Source organism: Bos grunniens, chromosome 7, assembly GCF_055505025.1.
Source record: "Bos grunniens cultivar Pamir isolate PY7600 chromosome 7, Bosgru_T2T1.0, whole genome shotgun sequence".
NCBI classification, from domain to species: Eukaryota; Metazoa; Chordata; class Mammalia; order Artiodactyla; family Bovidae; genus Bos; species Bos grunniens.
Genome location: NC_141171.1, coordinates 32817308 through 32841380, shown reverse-complemented (window position 1 = coordinate 32841380; position 24073 = coordinate 32817308). Strand labels below are relative to the sequence as shown.

Below are 24073 nucleotides of genomic sequence, written 5' to 3'. Positions count from 1 at the left end.
TAGTTGGTGTGACAAAGAGAGTGCATATATTTGTTGTTGTTCAGTCTCTTTACCATTTCCTGGAGCCTGCTCAAACTCATGTCGAGTTCGTGATGCCATCCAGCCATCTAATCCTCTGTCATCCTCTTCTCCTCCTGCCTTCAGTCTTTCCCAGTATCACGGTCTTTTCCAATGAGTCAGCTCTTCGCATCATATAAACTTCGCATGTATTAAACCATTCATATACCTTTTATATGTATTTTTTAACATACAAAAATGAGTGATTTAACAGGATAGAATACATGTATATATATATATATATTATATACATACATGTATGTATGTATATAATATGCAGAATCAACAATAGGGAGAAGAGTTCAGAAGAAAAAATAGTGTTAGATTCCATTAGGAAAAACTTAACTTAAGCATTGCACTTGAGCTTGACTTTGAGGAATTGAAAGAACATGCTTAAAAAGAGAGAAAAGAACTGTTTCAGCAATCATATCAGCAAGCGGATTGCCCTACATCTACCAGAATCACATTAACCTGTTAGGCTCACTATTATACATTAGCAGGCCTTTATTTTCCTTTTCAGTGTGTTCTTGCTGAGCCTCTGGCAGCTGAATTCCCAGAGATTTTACATGTGCATGTCATATAAACTTCAGCTCCAATCTAGAAGATAAGTCTTCCTGAGATCCAGAATGAGCAGGCTTCTCCCACTTTAATTGACGTAGCACTATATCACAGTGGTGTTGGCTGCTTCCCCACTCACTGACTATTGTAAATCCACCGCATGCTGCAAGGTCAGCTGAGTATTAAGATGCAGGGACCTGTCAGAGGTGCTGACAGCTCCATCTTTCTGAGGGAAAGGAAATCCTAGGTCCTGAAATTCAGTTCCAAGCCTGACCCCAGAGTCAAAACTGCTTTCATCTTGAAGGATGTCATGATTATTATGGACTACGTTTCTATGACTCTTGTATCTCTTTCCAGACATGAATCCTATGTTGTCGTTTACTTAAGTTATTGGAAGGTACAGGGAAGGGGAGGGAGCTATAATTGAAATGGGCAAGTGTGGCAAAAGGAAAGTTAGTCCCAAAAGCCATACAGAATTTTGTATACATGTTAAGTATCTAGTAGTTACCTTATACTTCATATTTATTTAGCACGCAATGGGAGACTTGTTGTTTTAAGAATAACCATGGCTTATATAAGAACAGCTTTAGGATCATTTTCTCATTCTCTTTGTCCTGGTTAATTTTCATATCAAAAAGTATGCTTTCGTTGCTTAAATGTAACAGGTTACATTAAAATAAAATCAAAATTGCAAAAATATCTTCTGGGTAAAAATGTGGAAAAGATATACATTAAAAATATGCCTAAAATTTCCTGCTGCTGCTAAGTCGCTTCAGTCGTGTCCGACTCTGTGCGACCCCATAGACGGCAGCCCACCAGGCTCCCCCGTCCCTGGGATTCTCCAGGCAAGAACACTGGAGTGGGTTGTCATTTCCTTCTCCAATGCATGAAAGTGAAAAGGGAAAGTGAAGTCGCTCAGTCATGTCCGACTCTTCACGACCCCATGGATTGCAGCCCACCAGGCTCCTCTGTCCATGGGATTTTCCAGGCAAGAATACTGGAGTGGGGTACCATTGCCTTCTCCAAAAAATTTCCTAGTAATAACCAAATAAGAAAAAGAGAACAATAACACTTAAGAAAGTGGGTATCCAATGAAAGAGATAGAAGACACTACCACAATTCAAATTGTTCTTAATACCACCTTTACCAACTAAATCAGGTAGGGTGTGGGGACAGAATAATGCAATCATAGTAATAGGTGAGTAGACAAAAGAGACTGAGTAGGGAAGCAGAGAAGTATGGAAGAAAAAATACAACCCACAGGAGGGAAACCTCTTAAGTATTACCACTAGATTTCAGGCAGGACTAGCTCAATCAATGTCATACCTGTGACCAGGGCCACATGCCTAGAAGGAAACCATGCTTGATTCCATACTCTGTTTCCACAGTCTTGAAATTCTTAACAGTTTTTAAAAAGGGGTTCTGTATTTTAATTTTGCACAGTATGCCACTATTTATGTAGTTGGTTCTGATCTCTGAGAAAGAACCTATATCTGGTCTCACAGCTGGGTTTGGATGCAGATTGGAAAAAAACTTAGTGAAGCACTAGACACCCTGAACACATTAGAATCATCTGGCCGGTGGTTTCTTAAAACCGCAATTCTCAGGTCATGTTGCAGACAATTAAATAAGAGTCTTGGTGGGGGTGAAGGCAGGAAGAGTGAGGGAAGGTAGGAGAAGACCACCAGTATCATCTAAATATCCCCAGATATTACAGCCAACAAGAATGATGACCACTGAAGGGGAGAAGAATGAGGACACAAACCTGGAACTAGCAAAGGCAAGCACATCATGACCTCCAAGTGAAGTCCCCAAACTCACCTGTGAATTCATATTAATGTGCTGTTATTTTTTGTGTTTCTTTTTGACCTGGAAATTGTTGCTGGTGGAAGAGGGAAAGAGGCCAACTTGAATGACAGTTGCTTTTCTTGGGCAGACCGTTATCTTAAGAGATCTGCTCTGACTTAAAGGAAGGGGACACCATCCCACACCGTATCCCCAGTATGTGGGGAGAACCCCAGGATAGGATATTTCAATTTCAGGTGAGAGAACAGAACTCGAGTCATCCAGAATGTGACCCAGCTGATATTTGTTAGTAAACACCCCATTATCAATTGTACCTCATAAGAAAACACAGATTCCAATAAGCCATATTAGACTAATTATAAATGAACTGTAGCTGTAGAAATAGAAATTAAATGAGGGGACATATAGACTGATATTTATAAATTATATATATGTAATTTATATATATTTATAAATGATTTATAACTGATTTTTAAACTATAGATTAAATAAGTTTTAATGCTCCCTCACTGATAGTGTGGGGAAGGAAGCAGGCACTCCCTAGTCAAATAGGGTCTAGAAAGCAACGGATGTGCAACATTCTAGGGAGGGCAGAACAACGGCAAAACTAATACAATATTGTAAAGTTTTAAAAATAAAATAAAATTAAAAAAAAATAAAATAAAAAACAAACAAACAAACAAAAAAAAGAAAACAGATAAAGTGTGTCAGGAATAATATTCTGACAACCTGTGAGTCACCAAGAAAACTGGATACATTTTTTTTTTTTTTGCCTACCACATGACAAGTAGGATCTTAGTTCCTGATCAGGGATTGGACCTATATTTCCTACAGTGGAGGCTCAGAGTCTTAACCACTGGTCTGGCAGGGAAGTCCTGCAAACTGGATACTTGTATTTGGGGAGAAAAGTATGTCCATCAGAGAACGTTAGTAAATGCGATAGTAGCAATATGAACTAAATTAGTACTTTTTCCTTAGATTTTTAGGAAAGATAGCCATTAGGGGATATCTGAAGGCTATCTGGAGACCAAATGAGCTTATTTATGGCTCTTACAGAGTGTGGCTAGATACTCTGAAATTAAGCTCAACATTCAGAAAACGAAGATCATGGCATCCGGTCCCACCACTTCATGGGAAATAGATGGGGAAACAGTGGAAACAGTGTCAGACTTTGTTTTTCTGGGCTCCAAAATCACTACAGATGGTGACTGCAGCCATGAAATTAAAAGATGCTTACTCCTTGGAAGGAAAGCTATGGCCAACCTAGATAGCATATTGAAAAGCAGAGACATTACTTTGCCAACAAAGATTCGTCTAGTTAAGGCTATGGTTTTTCCTGTGGTCATGTATGGATGTGAGAGTTGGACTGTGAAGAAGGCTGAGCACCAAAGAATTGATGCTTTTGAACTGTGGTGTTGGAGAAGACTCTTGAGAGTCCCTTGGACTGCAAGGAGATCCAACCAGTCCATTCTGAAGGAGATCAGCCCTGGGATTTCTTTAGAAGAAATGATGCTAAAGCTGAAGCTCCAGTACTTTGGCCACCTCATGCGAAGAGTTGACTCATTGGAAAAGACTCTGATGCTGGGAGGGATTGGGGGCAGGAGCAGAAGGGGACGACAGAGGCTGAGATGGCTGGATGGCATCACCGACTCAATGGACGTGAGTCTGAGTGAACTCCAGGAGTTGGTGATGGACAGGGAGGCCTGGTGTGCTGCGATTCATGGGGTCACAAAGAGTCGGACATGACTGAGCGACTGATCTGATTTGATCTGATCTTGTCATCTTTTTAGACCTCGTAAAATACTAAACTAAGTCACTCCTTTACTTTAAACATAGCACTAGTGCTTAAATTCAAGTGCTAGGAGTTTCATTACGTTGCCTAAATCATTTTTCATATTTCAATTGCTTTGGATCAGTATAATGATTAAAAAATTACTAGTAGAAAAAGTGCATCAAGATCTGATTCCTCAAAATATGGTAAGCTAGCATGAATCTAATTTTTTTTTTTTCTCACACTGTCTCCATTATTGACGTGATACAGAAGGCCTAAGGAGGCTGATGGTTTGTTAAACATAAAAATGAGAAACACCAAGGGTGGTGAATACAAGGTGGTTGGGTAACAGTGTGTTTGCTAAAACAGCCTCCAGGAGTGGAACAGGGCAAAGGATATGTGTATGTGTGGTTGGAAAAAGGTTTTAAGTATGTCCTTGTCTCCCTATCCAAAGATCAAATTGCCAACATTAGTGGCATCATTGGAAAAGCAAGAGAGTTCCAGAAAAATATCTACTTCTGCTTTATTGACTATACCAAACCTTTTGACTGTGTGGATCACAACAAACTGTGGAAAATTCTTAAAGAGATGGTAATACCAGACCACCTGACATGCCTCCTGAGAAATCTGTATGCAGGTCAAGAAGCAACAGTTAGAACTGGATATGGAACAAAATACTGGTTCCAAATTGGAAAAGGAATGCATCAAGGCTGTATATTGTCACCCTGCTTATTTAACTTATATGCAGAGTACATCATGAGAAACGCTGGACTGGAAGAAACACAAGCTGGAATCAAGATTGCTGGGAGAAATATCAATAACCTCAGATATGCTGATGACACCACCCTTATGGCAGAAAGTGAAGAAGAACTGAAGAGCCTCTTGATGAAAGTGAAAGAGGAGAGTGAAAAAGTTGGCTTACAACTCAACATTCAGAAAACTAAGATCATGGCATCTGGTCCCATCACTTCATGGCAAATAGATGAGGAAACATTGGAAACAATGACAGTGACATTTTTGGGGGCTCCAAAATCACTGCACATGGTGACTGCAGCCATGAAATTCAAAGATGCTTGCTCCTTGGAAGAAAAGCTATGACCAACCTAGATAGCATATTAAAAAGCAGAGACATTACTTTGCCAATGAAGGTCCGTCTAGTCAAGGTTATAGTTTTTCCAGTGGTCATGGATGGATGTGAGAGTTGGACTATAAAGAAAGCTGAGTGCCAAAGAACTGATGCTTTTGAACTGTGGTGTTGGAGAAGACTCTTGAGAGTCCCTTGGACAGCAAGGAGATCCACCAGTCCATCCTAAAGGAGATCAGTCCTGGGTGTTCATTGGAAGGAATGATACTGAAGCTCAAACTCCAGTACTTTAGCCACCTGATGCGAAAACTGACTCATTGGAAAAGACCCTGATGCTGGGAAAGATTGAAGGTGGGAGGAGAAGGGAAAAACAGAGGATAAGATGGGTGGATGGCATCACCAACTCAGTGGACATGTGTTTGAGTAGACTCCGGGAGTTGGTGATGGACATGGAGGCCTGGGCTGTGGCAGTCCATGGGGTTGCAAAGAGTCGGACATGACTGAGTGACTGAACTGAACTGTCTTCTTATCATTGAGTTTTGTGGATTGGTGCCACAGTGTTTTCTTTCTAATGCAGAAAATAACATCTTCCAGGCTCGTGCTGACTAGGAATAGTGGGGCAACATCACGATTATTCTGGGACCCCCAACTATGGTGTGCATAGCAGAACGAGGGATAGTGACCACCTCATGGAAAACTCTTTTTCAGAAGGGCTCTCTTCCTTTGGAAACGTTACCTTCAAATTACTAGGCCAACCAGTCAGTGTCCCTAGGAAAAAATACATTAAGAAAAAATAAATAAAAATGTGTTGTAGTATAGCAACCACTATTACCAAAAGGTAATAAAATGAGCAATCTTAAGTAAATTTATAGGACCAGAAGAAATATAGGGAATAATATAAAAAGCATTAATTAAGAAAAATAAGACAATAAGAGTATTGACTGAAAATGTCAAGTAAAAAAATAGATGATGAAAGGACAAGAACCAATGAGCTAAATTATATAATGGATACAGGTGAAAAAAAAATGCATGCACTAAGAGGAAAGGTCAAGGCATTCTATCATTTCAAAAATCAATACATTATGACCAGGTGGGATTATTCCAAGAAAACAAGTATTATTCAGTCTTAAAAGTGTGGCAGTAAAATTCACCATATTGTATCCAAAGATAAGCCCCATATGATCACCATGGTTACATAAAATTAAAAGTTGCAAAAGGCTGGACACGACTGAGAGACTGAGCACACAGGCACAGTCAGTATATTGAAATGTATACCCTGTTTAAGACAGCGATGGAAAAGAAAATACCTTTGACTCAACAAAGATGTAAAATCTATATGAAAAAAATTAAAATGCTCTGACAGAACCAAAGGAGACTTAAAAAAATGAAAATTCTTTTGGTATTTTTGGCTATGTAGATTTAATATAAAAAGGTATTAATTATCCATAGGTTGATTTATAAATGTAATGTTAACCTGATAAATATGCTGACAGAGAGCTTTTATTTTTCCCCTGGAACTATTCAAGCTATAGGAACTTCAGTTATGAAATAAAAAGCAACTACTTGAGAGAACACAGGGGAAGCAGTGTCATCAGGGTGATGAACACAGAACAGATTAAAAAGAATCTGAGGTTGCATAGGGAGTTGCGAGTAACAGAGCATTCTAGAAGAATGAAAGGGGTTTTAGGAATGTAAAGAGGTTGGGACAGAAAAAAAGTGATATGGATGTTGACTGGTACATTGTAGAGTGAGATATCTGACTGTAGAAAAGTATTTTGGACTTTTCCCCTGGAGATGTTTTAGCAGTCTTCCAAAATCGAAAGTTATTGTACAAGTAACAGTGATTGACAGAAAGAGGGTAGAGAGTGAGAAAGTGCCAATAATTTTTCTCAAGCATACATTGTATGTTTCCATTTGGACCCCTTTTTGATCAAGGGCAATCACTTCAAAGATCCTCTGAGTGGCCGCTGGTCAGAATTGCTGATCATTTAGTAATATTACTGTGGAGACTGGAGAAGCTAGAAAAATGAAATGTTTTAATGAAGTAAAATAGTAGTCCATGAGGTAAAACAGAAATTGGTATTTGTTTTGGCAGTGTTGAACTTTACCTGATCCCTGTGCACCTGGAAAGCAGTGATGATTAAGAATTCCCTACCTCTTTTTGTTCCAGGAAAACACCTTACTTCATATGACTTAGCTACACCCCTTGCGATGATCCCTTTGATTACCATGACAATGCCAGAGACGGATGTTCTAAATCAGGGATCCACAATCCCCAGACCATGGACACTACCCATCCATGGCCTGTTAGGAACCAGGCCACACAGCAGGAGATGAGCGGCGGGCAAGTGAGCCAAGTTTTATCTGTATTTATAGCCTCTCCACTGATTCTGCATTATGGTGAGTTGTATAATTATTTCATTATATATCATAAGGTAGTAATAATAGAAATAAAGTACACAATAAACATAATGCACTTGAATCATACCGAAACCATCCCCTGCAGCAAAATTTTCTTCAATGAAACCAGTCACTGATGCCAAAAAGTTTGGGGACTGATGCACTAAAATTTTCCTCTAAAGAATCTGAGTATTATTTGCTTAATAAGAAATTAATATCACTGTACATTCTCACCAAATAGTCTAAGCAAATGCCTACTAATATGACTTATCCAACATTTAATTAGGCTTTTCTTCTTTCCTTTGAACTTTGACTTGCTCTTGAGCTTATACAAGCACTGTAATGAGAAAGTCTCTTCCTTTATTCTCTCTCCCAAGAGTAGGAACTACAAAGAAAAATATTTGCTGCTCAACTGTCTGATTTTGCCACTGCCTCATCCCACTGCTTCACACCTAGCTCCTGCTAGTTTTGTGTTTCTTACTAAAAAACAAAAACAAACAAACAAAAAAACTCCCTTTCTATCTGACTTTTAAGATATTTATAAATTTGATGGTAAGAGCATTTTCTCTGTTGTAATAGTTCCCCTTAATGAAGTCTTTTATTATTTGTGCTCATACTTGCATGTTTTATCTGACAGTGTATATATTTTGCTTTGTTTTGCCTATTAACATCTCTTGTGGTGCTTGCTCACTTAAATTAGAATTTCAGAGAGAGACTAGAGCTATGAGTGCTGGAGATATAAACTTGTGACTCCTTTGCATGAATGTGGGAGGTGACAGGAGAAAGCTGAAGTAAAGAAGTAAATGAAAATTTTCAGAAGAGCTTGCATATATATATATATATATATAGAGAGAGAGAGAGAGAGAGAGAGTGTGTGTGTGTGTGTATTATGGCTAGAAAGTGTTAATCACTCAGTCATGTCCAACTCCTTGTGAGCTCATGCACTGTAGCTCTTCAGGCTCTTTTGTCGATCAGATTCTCCAGGCAAGAGTACTGGAGTGTGTAGCCATTCCCTTCTCCAGGGGATCTTCCTAACCTAGGGACTGAACCAATGTCTCCTGCATTGCAGGTGGATACTTTACCATCTGAGCCAACAGGGAAGCCCCTAGAAATTTTAGGCATATGTAAAAATTTTAAAAATTAAGAAACTGTAGAACAGGAAAAGCGAAAAGCAAAAAGCAAGAAAACTTTGCCTCTTTTTCAGAGAAATTAAAGGGTTTGGAATCTCCTCCAAGTCTGTCAACAATCATCTCTTCATCTCTAAAAGTAATTTACTTTGTACTTGTATTATATACAAAGCTTAAAAATGTTATCTTCAAGTTATTATCAGACTAAAAACCTATGAATAAAAAATTAAAGGTTTGTCTTCTTTTCAACAAGATTTGATGGATTCTGTAAAAAAAAAAAATGATAAAAGATACAGTCAGAAGTCCAAAAGTTACAAGACAAAATGTTATTGAAGTTAAGTCATCAGAGAATGTTTTATAAGAAAATCATTCCAAAGACACTTTATTTTTAAATGATAATGTCAGTAAGATAGAGAGCATGAAGGAACTATTATTAATGAGCAATAAGAGAAAGAAGCCAAAATACTGACAAAGAAACCAGTGAATAATGTGAAAGAAAGTGTCAAGATGGAGTATGGTCCCAAGTTCAGTTCAATTGCTCAGTCCTGTCTGACCCTTTGCGACCCCATGGACTGCAGCAAACCAGGCTTCCCTGTCCATCACCAATTCTTGGAGCTTGCTCAAACTCATGTCCACCGAGTCAGTGATACCATCCAATCATCTGATCCTCTGTCATTCCCTTCTCCTCAAGCCTTCAAGCTTTCCCAGCATCACGGTCTTTTCCAATGAATCAGTTCTTCGCATCAGGTGGCCAAAGTATCAGAGTTTCAGCTTCAGCATCAGTCCTTTCAATTAATATTCAGGACTGATTTCCCCTAGGATGGACTGGTTGGATCTCCTTGCAGTCCAAGTGACTCTCAAGAGTCTTCTCCAACACCACAGTTCAAAAGCATCAATTCTTTGGCACTCAGCTTTCTTTATAGTCCAACTCTCACATCCATACATGACCACTGGAAAATGATAACTTTGGCTAGATGGACATTTGTGGGAAAGTAATGTCTCTGCTTTTTAATATGCTGTCTAGGTTGGTCATAGCTTATCTTCCAAGGAGGAAGTGTCTTTTAATTTCATGGCTGCAATCACCATCTGCAGTGATTTTGGAGCCTAAAAAAATAAAGTCTGTCACTGTTTCCATTATTTCCCCATCTATTTGCCATGAAGTGATGGGACCAGATGCCATGATCTTCGTTTTCTGAATGTTGAGCTTTAAGCCAACTTTTTCACTCTCCTCTTTCACTTTCATCAAGAGGCTCTTCAGTTCCTTTCTGCTTTCTGCCATAAGGGTGGTGTCATCTGCATATCTGAGGTTATTGATATTTCTCCTGGCAATCTTGATTGCAGCTTGTGCTTCATCCAGCCCAGTGTTTCTCATGATGTACTCTGCATATAAGCTAAATAAGCAAGGTGACAATATACAGTCTTGACGTACTCCTTTCCCAATTTGGTACCACTCTGTTGTTCCATGTCTGATTCTAACCGTTGCTTCTTGACCCGCATACAGATTTCTCAGGAGGCACATCAGGTGGTCTGGTATTCCCATCTCTTTAAGAATGTTCCACAGTTTGCTGTGATCCACACAAAGACTTTGGCATAGTCAATAAAGCAGAAGTAGATGTTTTTTCTGGAACTCTCTTGCTTTTTCTATGATCCAATGAATGTTGGCAATTTGATCTCTGGTTCTTCTGCCTTCTCTAAATCCAGATTGAACATCTGCAATTTCATGGTTCATGTACTGTTGAAGCCTTGCTTGGAGAATTTTGAGCATTACTTTCCTAGCATGTGAGATGAGTGCAATTGTGTGGTAGTTTGATATTTTTTGGTATTTCCTTTCTTTGGGATTGGAATGAAAACTAATCTTTTCCAGTCCTGTGGCCACTGCTGAGTTTTCCAAATTTGCTTGCATATTGAGTACAGCACTTTCACAGCATCTTCTTTTAGGATTTGAAATAACTCCACTGGAATTCCACCACCTCCACTAGCTTTGTTCATAGTGATGTTTCCTAAGGTCCCCTCAACTTTGCACTCCAGGATGTCTGGCTGTAGGTGAGGGATCACATCATCGTGGTTATCTGGGTCATTAAGATCTGTTTTGTATAGTTCTATGTATTCTTGCCACCTTTTCTTAATATCTTCTGCCTCTGTCAGGTCCATATCATTTCTGTCCTCTATTGTGCTCATCTTTGCATGAAATGTTCCCTTGGTATTTCTAATTTTCTTAAGGAGATGCCTAGTCTTTCCCATTCTATTGTATTTCTATATTACTTTGCTTGATCCCTGAGAAATACCAATTATAGGTACCTCTTCAAACTTCATGAGAAACAAACTAGTGGTAAATAGACTAGCAATTTAAAATTTTTGTCTTGGGGGAATTGCATCTCATGATTTATTAGTATACTCTTTTTCTGAACATTTTCATCTAAAGAGTATTTTCTATATTTCCTCATAACCTATTATTTAAACATATATATTGACTGAATATCTTTGGAAAGGTTATAGAGATGTTTTGCCGGGGTCCAGCCCCGGCTGATCCAGGGTATTCGAAGCGGGGACGGCGTCGGCGAGGGTCAGGATACAATAGCTTCCATTAGATATTAATTAAATATATAAAGAGTAATAGAATAAGGATAGCTCAGTAGGAAAATTCAGTGGAGAAAAGAGGCTGAGTGGCTTGGTTTACGCGGGAGACCAATAAAACTTCAAGACAAGAAGTTTGCACCACTTACATAGGCCACAGGCGTCCTTCCGTTCTCCCGAAGGAGAGACACTGAGGCCTCCCCGGTCGGATCTTAGAAGCCCAGGCATAATTAGTAAGCATGGTGGGTTCCGCGCTCCAGATGGAGACTCAGCCAGAGTGAAAGAGAGAGAGACATGGGGAGACCAGTATTTCCAGAAACTGATCCCAATTCTTTATTTTCCAGAGTCTGTTTTTATACACTGAGATGTTATACAAAAGTCACACGGGGTCAGCAGTCCTGATTTTTATTAAAGTCAGGTGCTTCATACAAATGTATACAGAGGTCTTAGGGGTGTTACATCATCTTCTGGCCAGGGGGGCCTGCTGACAATTTATGACCCTCTCCTTGTGACAGTGGTCAGAACACTTTTTTCTCCAAGGGTGATTATTCTTAAAACAGACACAACCCAAATAAAGTTACATTCCTGTAGGGTGAGGGTGTAGTGGGTTTTAGTTAAGGAAAGAATTTACTTAGCCTAAGGTCTAACGCGATTAATATCAAAGGTTAATAGTTATTTCTTCTATATATTCATTAATGTGTGTAAGAGCAGGGGATATGGAGACTTAGCAACAAACATTGGCTCAACAAATGAAAAACCCTTCACCAATACAATTTCTAATCAGCCCATTATACTTATACTAATAGTTTTCTAACTTTTCTAAGGAACCTGTTTTTAGAAGGTTTAAAGCATCTCGTGCCTCTCACAGTTGGGAGGCTGTGAGCAATCACATGTGGCCGGACAAGCCTGTCAAGCAGGTTAGAGAACCTTCAGAGGAGTTTGTAGGTTAAAACACTCTTATCACGCCCAGGAATTATTATTAACTGGAGCTCTAAGTTAACTCCTTCTCCGAAAGAGGTGGTGGGGGACAGCCCCCCGTAAAGTCAGAGGTGTAGGTGAGAGCACAAAGTAGTAAAGTAGGCAGGCTCTGGTTAATGGGGGTAGATGCTCGAGGGGGTAGTTTCCAGGGGGACTCCTGAGGCTCGATCCCGCCTTTGCGTATGTCGAGCCTCCTTCCTCATGACCTTTGCCATGGGAGGAGTACCTCACTCTGGCCCCCAACAATGTTTGGTTCTTGTCTTTTTTTTAGTGTGTTCAATTTATGTGTACATAAGCCTTTCAAACATTGAGCACATACTTAAGGTTTTTAATAATATGTTTCAGAATGTTTCCTCTATGAACCAAGTTTTGCATTATAGCTATCTCATTGTTCTCATTTTTACTTATCATGAAGTATATTTCACTGGTGAAGCTCCATGCTTTTTGTTTGAAAAATAACTGTCAATATATATTTAAAATAATAATAAAATTATCAGGAAAATGTAGCCATTTAATTATATTGCTGTTCATGGTAATGACAAACTAAAATTCTGTAAAAGATACATACAGTAAGAGCAGGAAGGAATCTAAATAAACCATTAAGATAATTATCAAATCACAAGCAAAGAAAAAGGAAAGAGAAGAATGTAACAAGAGAAAGTCATGAAAAAAACCCTGAAACAATTAACAAAATGGCAGTGAGTACATATCTATAAATGATTACTTTAAATATAAATGGACTAAATGCTCCAATAAAAAGACATAAGGACTCAATGGACACGAAAGCAAAAGTCATATATATGCTAGTTACAAGAGACTAATTTCAGCTCTAAAAACCCACAGTGAAAGTAAGGGAATGAAAAAAGTTACTCTATGCAAATGGAAATGGAAACAAAAAGAAAGTCAAAGTAGCAATACTTATATGAGCCAAAATAGACTTTAAAACAAAGACTGTAAAAACCAATGAAGAATGTAAGATAATTATCAAGGGATAATTCCAAGAAGATATAATAATTGTGTGTGTATATGTGTATGTATGTATAATGCGTATGTGTGTATGTGTGTGTATATATATATACACACACACGCACATACCACCAACATATGAGCACCTAAATAAATAAAACAAATGTTGTGGTGCCTAGTGATAAAAAATCTGCCTTCCAATGCAGGAGATCCAAGTTCAGTGCTGAAATTGGGAACATCTACTCAAGTATGAAATGACACCTTATTCTGCAAATCTTGCCTAGAACAGAATTCTTCCAAGAACAGAGGAGCCTGGTGGACTACAGTCCATGGGGTCACAAAGAGTCAGACATGACTAAGCAACTGAACACTACAGCAAACATAAAGCAAAAACAGGCAGTATTCCATAATAGTAAGGGATTTAACACCACATGTACGTCTATGGACAGATTATCCAGACAGAAAGCCAACACAGAAATACTGTGTTGTAAGTGACATATTAGGTCAAATAGATTTGAAAAGAACATTCCATCCAAAAGCAACAGAATTCATATTGACTTGCACTGGAAACATTCTCCAGGCAAGATTACATGAGACACTACAAAATAATTCTTGGTCAGTTTGAGAAGATTGAAATAATAACAAGCATCTTTTCAGACTACAATGCTATGACACTAGAAACCAAAAAGAAGAAAAAAAACTTCAAAAGACACAAGTATATGTGGAGGCTAAACAGTATTCTACTAAACAATGAATGGGTCCATGAAAAAAATACTTGAAGATAAATGACAATGAAAACACAGTGGCTCAAAATCTTTGGGAAGCAGCAAAAGTTCTAAAATGAGAATTTATAGTGACACAAGCCTACATCAGAAAATAAGAAAAATCTTAAAAAAAAAAACAAAAAAAACTCTAACCTTACATCTAAAGGAACTAGAAAAAGAAAGCAAAACAACAATAACAAAAAACCCAACACAAGTTAGTAGGAGGAAATGAATCATATAATTGAGAGCAAAAATAAATGAAGACTAAAAATACAATAGAAAAGATCAATGAAGCTAAAAGCTGTATTTTTTTTCAAAAAATAAACAATATTGTTAAACTTCTAGACAGACTGATCAAGGAAAATGACTGAGATGTACAAATCAATAAAATAAGAATTGAAAAAAGAGAGGTTACAACTAACACTACAGAAGTACAAAGGATAATAGGGAATTGCTAAGAACAATTATATGCCAATGAAATGATCAACAGAGAAGAAATGGACACATTCCAAGAGCTGCACAATATCACAAGACTGAATCAGGAATATGAACAGAACAATTACCAGCAATCACACTGAATTCGTGATTAAAAAAAAATCCCAACTATCAAAAACTCCAAGACCAGGTAATTCACAAGTGAATTCTACCAAACATTTATCAAAGAGTTAATGCCAATACTTCTCTAACTATTCCAAAAACTCTAGAGGAACAGATGCTTCATAACTCATTCTACAGGGTCAGCATTTATCTGATACTAAATCAAAGATATAAAAAATAAAGGAAGATGCAGGCCAGTATCACTGAGAAACATATATGTAAAAACCTTCAAGAAAATATTAGCAAGCCAAATTAAAATATACTTTAAAAGGATCATACACTTTGATCAAATGGATTCATACCAGAAATGCAAGCAAAAATCAATCAATGTAATACAAGGCATTAATAAGTTGAAGAATAAAACAAATACAACCATCTCAATAAATATAAAATGTTTTTGACAAAATTAAACATCCATTTGTGATTTAAAAAATAAAGTGAGTACAAAGAGAATATGCCTCAAGATTATATAGAACATTGCAATAAGCCCAGAGCTATCACCATACTCAAAAGTGAAAAGCTGAAAGCATTTCCTATAAAACCAGGATCTAGACACCGATGCCTCTATTGCCACTTTTCTTCAACAGAGTACCAGTAGTCCTAGCCACAGCAGAAGTAGATGTTTTTCTGGAGCTCTCTTGGTTTTTTAATGAAAAAAGTTGGCTTAAAACTCAACATTTAGAAAATGAAGATCATGGCATCTGGTCCCATCACTTCATAGCAAATAGATGGGGAAACAATGGAAACAGTGACAGACTTTATTTTCTTGGGGTCTAAAATCACTTCAGATGGTAACTACAGGCATGAAATTAAGACACTTGCTCCTTGAAAGAAAAGCTATGACCAACCTAGACAGCATATTAAAAAGCAGGGGCATTACTTTGCCAGTAAAGGTCTCTCTAATCAAAGCTATGGTTTTTCCAGTGATCATGTATGAATGTGAGAGTTGGACTATAAAGAAAGCTGAGTGCTGAAGAATTGATGCTTTTGAACTGTGGTGTTGGAGAAGACTCTTGAGAGTCCCTTGGACTTCAAGGAGATCCAACCAGTCCATCCTAAAGAAAATCAGTCCTGAATATTCATTGGAAGGACTGATGTTGAAGCTGAAACTCCAATACTTTGGCCACCTGATACGAAGAACTGACTCATTGGAAAAGACTCTGATGCTAGGTAAGACTGAAGGCAGGAGGAGAAGGGGATGACAGAGGATGAGATAGTGGATGGCATCTCCAACTCAATGGACAGGAGTTTGAGCAAGCTCCAGGAGTTGGTGATAGATGGGGAAGCCTGGCATGCTGCAGTCCATGGGGTTGCAAAAAATCGGACATGACTGAGTGGCTGAACTGAACTGAATTGAGTCTCAGTGGTCAGACAAGCAAAAGAAATAATCCAAATTGGAAAGGAGAAATATAAGTGTTACTGTTTGCAGGTGATATGATACTATAAAAAATCCTCTTAACCCCTACAAATGTCTAAGAACTCATCAGTGACTTCAGTACAATTACAGGATGCAAAATTAATATATAGAAATCTGTCATGTATTTATTGAATATACATTAAAGCAAAATATCAGAATGAGAAATTTTTAAAATATCATATATAATTACATCAAAAGAATTAAAATACCTTGGAATAAGTTTAACTAAAGTGATAAAAAATCTGTACTTGAAAAGTTATAAGACACTCATGGAAGTACTTGAAGATAACACGTACATATGAGACAATATACTGTGCTCATGGATTAGAATAACTAATATTGTTAAAATGAGAATACTATCCAAGGCAATCTAGAGATGCAATGCAGCTGTAATCAAAATAACCATGATATTTTTCAGAGAACTAAAATAAATAATTTTAAAACTTATGTGGAAACAAAAAATATCCCAGAGACCAAAAAATTCTTGAGAAAGAACATCACTGGAAGAATCAGGCTCCCTGACTTCAGACTGTACTACAAAGCTATAGTAATAAAAGCAGTGTGGTACTGGCACAAAATCAGACATTTAATCAGCGGAAGAGAATGGATAGTCCAGAAATAAACCTATGTACTTATGGTCAATTAATCTACAATAAAAAAGGCAAGAATCCACAATGAAGAAAAGACAGTTTTTTTCAAAAACTGTACTCAGAAAACTGGAAAGTTACATGAACACATGTATATCTGTGGCAGATTCATTTCGATACTTGCAAAACTAATACAAATTTGTAAAGTTTTAAAATAAAATAAAATTCAAAATAGTCTCCAAAAAAAAAAAAAGAATGACATTAGAACATTTTCTCATACTATATACAAAAATAAACTGACAATGAGTTAAAGTTCTAAATATAAGACCAGACACCATAAAACTCCCAGCAGAGAACATAGGCAGAAAACTCTTGAATGTATATCATAGCCTTCTTTGTTTGGATCTGTCTCCTATGGCATAAGAAATAAAAGCAAAAATAAACAAATGTGACCTAATTTAACTTAAAAGCTTTTGCATAGCAAAATAAACCATCAACAAAATGAAAAGGCAATCTACTGAATGAAAATTAATTGTAAATGACATGACCAATAAGGAATTAATCTATCATATTTAAGTAGCTCATACAAGTCAAACATGCAAACACATGACCCAATTAAAAAATTTATCTTCTCCCCCTTCTCAGAATAACTAACATCAAAAACCAAAAATAACAAATGTTGGGGAGGATATGACAAAAAAGGAACACTTGTATGCTATTGATGGTAATGTAAATTGGTACAACCACTATAGCAAACCATATAGTTTCCTCAAAAGAACCAAAAAAGATAAACTACCATGTGATTAACCAATTCCACTTCTGTGTATGTATCTGAACTAAAAAAAAAAAAAAAAAAACTAATTCAAAACATGCATACCCCAATGTTCATAGCACCATTATTTATCATAGTCAAAATATGGAAGCACCCCAAGTGCAGACGAATGTATAAAGAATATATATATATACACATATATATACACACACACACATACACACACACACACACACACATGTACACACATATATACAGTAGCATAGTACTCAGCCATACAAAAGAATGAAATCTTGCATTCAACAATATGGATGGACTGACAGTATTATGCTAAGTGAAATGGCAGACAAAGCCAAATAGTGTGTGATTTTACTTGTATGTGGCATCTAAAACACAAAATAAATGAACAAACATAACTAAACAGAAACAGAGTCATAGATACAGAGAACAAATAGGTGGTTTCCAGAGAGGAGGGGTGGTGGGGAGAGAAACAGGCAGATTAAGAAGCACGAAATTTCAGTTGATAGTCATAGGTATGAAATGTACAATATGGGGAATATGGTAAATATAGTTTCTTTGCATGTTGAGAAATTATAACTAGACTTATCATGGTGATCATTTTGTATAGTTAGAAATATCAGATTAATATGTGGTAACCAGGAGATAACTTAGTGTTGTAGGTCAATTATACTTCAGAAGAAAGAAAGAAAAGGTGGCAGCAGCTATGGCTAGAAGAGCCGGGCTGGGGCCCATGGCGAAGGTGGAGGCTTGTATTGGGATGGTGGTGGGTAGGGAAGGGGGAGAAAGATGGTGACATCTGGAGCAAATGGGCCGGTTCGGCCACGGCTTCAGCTTCCAATCTGCTTAAGTTTTTTGAGAAGATCGCGCTGCAGAAGCAATGTCAGGCCGAGGAGACGGTGGCCTTCGAGGAGGTGATGATAGACTTTGGCTCCATCCAGTTACAGGCCCAAAAACTGTGGCTGGCATACACAAGGAGCTCCCATTATAGTGGCTCTCTGCCCAACGTGAACCAGGTTGGCTGTGGCCTGGCTGAGTTCCAGGGTCCCTTCCACTCCCCTCTGGATTCATCTTGGAGCACTCGGCACCACGGGCTGGTGGAACAGGTGCAGCGAGATCCCCGAAGAATGGTGTCCCTACTTCACCGCTACCCTCGCCACATTGACAGCTCTCCCTATTGTCCTATTTATCTCCTTCCCCGGAGTCCAGTTAGTGGAGGACAATGCCCTGAGGCAATTTCCCTGCAGAAAAGGGGCAGTTGTTTCGACTACCATCTGCCCTTAAGCGAACAAGCTCTGACTCTGTCCTTCACTAAAGAATGATGAACCCCAGCCCTCCAGACACTTATCCAGGCCCTGCACCCACTAGGGTCCTGCCGATCAGCTGTGGAGGTTTTCTGGATGGCAAGATGGACTCCAAAGTCCCATCTGTTGAGGAGAACTTGCTAGATGGTAAGCACTTGCTGAAACCATGGGATGCTAAGAAGCTGTCCTCATCCTCCTCCCGACTTTGGTCCTGTGAAGTCACTGGAATTAACATCTCCCTGTCTCCTGACCAGCCTGCTACTGTGCCTGTCCTCCTACCTGCCATGAACATAGGAGGCTCCCTACCTGACCTTACCACCCTGCACTTACTCCCACCACTGCCCACCCCATGGACCCAGAGGAGACAGCGTGTGTCAGCCTGAGTGGGGGCAACAGTCCCTCCAGTTTGACCCACACCATGACCCATCTGGGCATCAGTGGGGGCCTGGGCCTGGGCTATGATGTGCCAGGACTTCATTCACTTCTCAGCCACCCATCCTTGCAGTCCTCCCTAAGCAATCCCAAACTCTAGGCTTCCCTGAGCAGTCCTCAGCCCCAGCTCCAGGGCTCCCACAGTCACCCCTCATGTCTACTTGCCTTCTCCTTGGCCCACCATGCACTGCCCACCACCTCCCTGGGTCACCCCTCGCTCAGTGCCCTGGCTCTCTCCTCCTCCTCTTTCTCCTCTTCTGCTTCATCTCTGGTTCTGCCCTCCCCGCCAACCCTCACCCCCGCCCCTGCCTTACTCAGCTTCTGCCCCCAGGGCCTTCCCCCACCACGGCCATGTGCCCCTCAGTCCCCATAGTTTGTGGGCCCAGCCAATGCCAGAAGGTCCCAACAGCAACTGCCCAAACAGTTTTTGCCAACAATGTCACCCACCTTGTCTTCCATCACTCAGGGTGTCCCCCTGGATAGCAGTAAGCTGCCCACCAACCAGCGGCTGCCTCCATATCCATTACAGCCTCCCAGGTTTCATTCTGCCTACCCAGCCACCCGCCCCAAAGCCTCTGCAGCAGCCAGGGCTGCCCTCTCAGGCCTGCTCAGTGCAGCCCTCAGGGTGTCAGCCTCAGGGCAGGCAGCTACAGTATGGGACACTGTACCCAGCCAGCCCCAGTGAGCGTGGGCAACTGTCTTACCACCAATCGATGAGTGACTTCAGCCTGGGGAACCTGGAGCAGTTCAGCATGGAGAACCTATGCTGGTGCTGGATCCCCCTGGCTTTTCCAAAGAGCCTGAATTCTTAGGGGGTGAGAGGACAGTGAATGACCCCCAGGACACTCATGCCCTCAACCATGAGAATGTAACCCACTGTTCCCACTATGGCTCAAGGCCTAACATCATCCTCACAGGAGATGCCTCCCCAGGCTTCTACAAGGAGATTGCAGCGGCCCTGGCCTGAGTGCTGGGCTTCGAAGTGTCAGCAGCTGGGCTGGGGCTGGGGCTGGGGCTGGAGGAGGAGCTACACATGAAGCCACTGGGCCTGGAGGGGCTCAGCACGCTGAGCAACCCCTGCACCTTGCTGCCTGACCCTGCTGTGGAGGACTTGTTCCGCAGTGACCAGCTGCAGTGAGGCCGCCTCATTGCCATCCCTCTTCTCGGCCCCGTCCATCATCACTGTCCCTTTCCTCCATTCCCCCAACGTGGGGAGCTGGGGGAGCTCAAGGGAGGGCCTAAAGCACTTGTAATTTTGAACCATCTGTCTGGAGCTCACAGCCTGTTGGAAAATGGGGGGTAGAGGGGAGCCTTGGAGGCAGGGCTTGTCTGGATGCCTAGGGGTGGGCAGAGTGCCAGCCCCTCCTCACCACTCTTCCCCTTACAATGGACAAGAGAGCCAGAGTAGATATTATTTTTTATTAAATATATGTTAATGGAAAATCCTATTAAATAAAAAAAAAGAAAGAAAAAAGAGATTAGCTTTGAGGGTACCAGAAATGAGGATTAAGGAAAGGGGGAATTAGGTGAAGATAATCAAAATATATATGAACTTCCATTTATAAGGTAAAACCAGGATTGTAATGTACAACATGATAAATATAATTAACACTGATTTAAGTTATTTATGAAAATTGTTAAAAGAGTAAATCCTAAGAGTTCTCATCTCAAGAAAAAACTTTTTTATATTTTTTTACAATTTTGTGTCTATATGTGATAATGGATATGCACCAAACTTATTGTGCTAATCATTTCATGATGTATGTAAGTCAAATCATTATGCTGTTTACATTAAATTTATCCAGTTCTCTTTGTCAATTACATCTTGATAGAATTGGAAGAATAAAATAGTATCACTTTTGTGAGAAGTTATTCTTAGCAAAACTAAGGTAGTAACTCATTATGGGTATACAGATAAAAATTATAAAATAAAATTGTTTTTATTATGGTTTAAAAATAAAGTAAAATAAAAATAAAATAGATTCCTAAGAAAGCTTTAGTTTTGCTTTAGTTTTAACACCAGGCCTTTAGTAATGATTTCTCTTTTAAAAGATGTATATTTGGAAATCATCTGTTAGTTACTACTCCTGTGGTGATTTAGATTATTAAAAACTTGTTCAACATTACTTTTTCCTGTTTTGCAAACTCTCAAAAAGAGACTTAACTGCAGGTGATTTGAGACAATTAAATGTTAAATATCTTTTTATCTCCATAGAAAGAGATGTTTTTAGCACTAAAGATAGTAAAACACAGCCATTGCCAGATAACAGATAAAACATTTTGCATCTGATTTCTCAGAGCACCTATTTTAAAGTGCATTTAAATGAAAACAGAAACATACTCATCAAAGCAGCACAATGCCAATTTTCAAGAGAATTTTAGAAATGCAGTTCTTTCATAAGATTGTAAAAGGCAAATGAGAATTGTCATTTTGGATTAATATACAAGAACAAAGAAAGGAAATTGACTAAAATGTCTTCCATCTTTAAAATTAAGCAGGATGTGAAAATATTTAAACAGAGTAAGTGCTGAAAGTAAATCAGCTATTTTTAATGTCCTCTGTTGTTCGGTCAGTCAGTTGTGTCCAGTTCTTTGTGACCCCATGAACTGCAGCATGCCAAGCTTCTCTGTCCTTCACCATCTCCCAGAGCTCGCTGAAATTCATGTCCATTAGTTGGTGATGCCATACAACCATCTCCTCCTCTGTCTTCCCCTTCTCCCCCTGCCTTCAATCTTTCCCAGCATCAGGGTCTTTTCCAATGAATTGGCTCTTCACAACAGGTGACCAAAGTATTGCAGCTTCAGCATCAGCCCTTCCAATGAACATTCAGGACTGATTCCCTTTAGGATGGACTGGCTGGATCTCCTTGCTGTCCAGGGGACTCTGGAGAGTCTTCTCCAGCACCACAGGTCGAAAACATCAATTCTTTGAGGCTCAGCCTTCTTGACAGTCCAACTCTCATTTCCATACATGACCTACTGGAAGAACCACAGCTTTGACTAGACGAACCTTTGTCTGCAAAGTAATGTCTCTGCTTTTTAATATGCTCTCTAGGTTTATCAAAGCTTTTCTTCCAAGTAGCAAGTGTCCTTTGTTTGGATTTACCAGATTTTTAGTGTTAAACCAGACATTTTTATTTAATTTAGATTTATCATTTCTTATACCATCTTATGTGAAAATGCTCAACACAGAGTCACCTTTTCAACGTATTTATCACGTGCTAACAATAATCCAGCATGTATATTAAGATTTTTATCACATAATCTTCAACTCTATAGATTGCTATCATTCTATGATGAAAAAGTTGGAGCATAGGAAATTCAGCGTTCTTGCCCAGTCTCCAATAGGTACTAACTGACAGATTTGGAGTTTCAACTAAGAGCTTTCTCCAAAGCCCATGCTCTTTACTCTGTTTATATTCATAAAACTGACTCAGGTCATGTCATTGCAGGAACTAACCTCGCTTGTCTGCTTCCTTTCAAGCCACCCATTCAGTATAGAAATGTGGCAGAATTATAAACAGAAGATTGAGAGAAGGGTTGTGGATATTAGCCCTAAATAATATGTTCCTTGCCAACCCAGTGCTCTGTCTCTGTTCTACCTTCCACCAGTTGTCCTAGGAAAAAATCATTTGGAACAATTGAGTCTTCAGTGAAAAAACTCATAGTCTTCTTGGCACTTTCTGTTTTTCTTGTACTCAGCCTCACACCTCTCTGTAGACAGTTTTGCTTCAGTAGAGAGACTTGATAGAGATTGGATGTTACAGTAGAGTGTGAAGTTTGTTATTTAAGCTTCCTCTTGAGAGCTGGCATCAAGCAGGTGCTATTCTAGTCAATGTTGTTGACCTCTACAAAATCTGCTGTTTGGGAGTGATAAAAAGAAGGATTATTAAAAATCTCAGAGCTGATTTATTGAGTCAAAATTTCCACTGCTATATTAACCTAATAAGGAATGACTCTAAGTAACACTGTGCTATTAAGGTCAGTATCCAAAACAGAATGCAGTTTCTCCTAGGTCAAGGAAAGACGAATTTCATTTCACTTTATGTTAACTAAGTATAGAAATTCCACAGCTATTAGTCATATGGCCAAGAAGATTGCTTAACTGTCTGAGGCTTTCTTAATGTTTCCTCTTTATAAATCATAACCAGTAGCACTCATTTATGAGAAGAAATGATGTGTCTAAATGAATTTCAAAGCTGTTGTTATAAGGGTATTATGAGATACATTGTTTCTTCACTTAATGTAAGTTAACTAATTAAAGCCAGAGAAAAGCTAACCACATTTTTGACCATGAATTCATTCATCTTTACTCATTTATGGGTTAATACATATCTTTGTGTAATATATTCCTATTGTTACAATAAAATGTCTATTGCTGCTAATACTAGAAATATAGCAATTAACAAGGTAGATCATAAATATAGCCTTTACAGGAGTTAAATTTTGGTTTACATATTAAAGAGGACTTCTTTTCCTATTAAAAATTTAATAGGAAGCAATTTATCATTGACTTAGACCAATTCAATATGTAATTGTAGCTGTCCATATAAAAGAATTTATGCCATGACCTGAGTTACCTTTAAATGTTACAGGGCATATGTGAAAAATAAATAAATACCTTGACCGACCTGTGATAATGTCTTCAGGACAGAGTACCTCATTAGGCAGTCATAAGTTATATAATTATATTCATATGCATTTCACTGTAATTGGATAGCGTACCAAATTAAATAGATCAGTAATGTTGTTGAATATATTTCAGTACTTTCAGAACAGAAAAGTACAGAAAGACATTCTGGTTGTTTTGGGGCCTATTAATGTTATACATAATTATAATCTAATTAGTTATCACATAAAT

At 38.8% G+C, this 24073-nt stretch overlaps 1 pseudogene across 1 annotated transcript; it reads left to right on the top strand.

Moving 5' to 3' along the window:
* The first annotated feature begins 18265 nt into the window (after positions 1–18265).
* On the top strand, positions 18266–23066 carry LOC147369015 (CREB-regulated transcription coactivator 2 pseudogene; annotated as a pseudogene). Its single transcript, XR_015167088.1, has one exon. The product of XR_015167088.1 is annotated as a CREB-regulated transcription coactivator 2 pseudogene (transcript).
* Positions 23067–24073: the final 1007 nt, after the last annotated feature.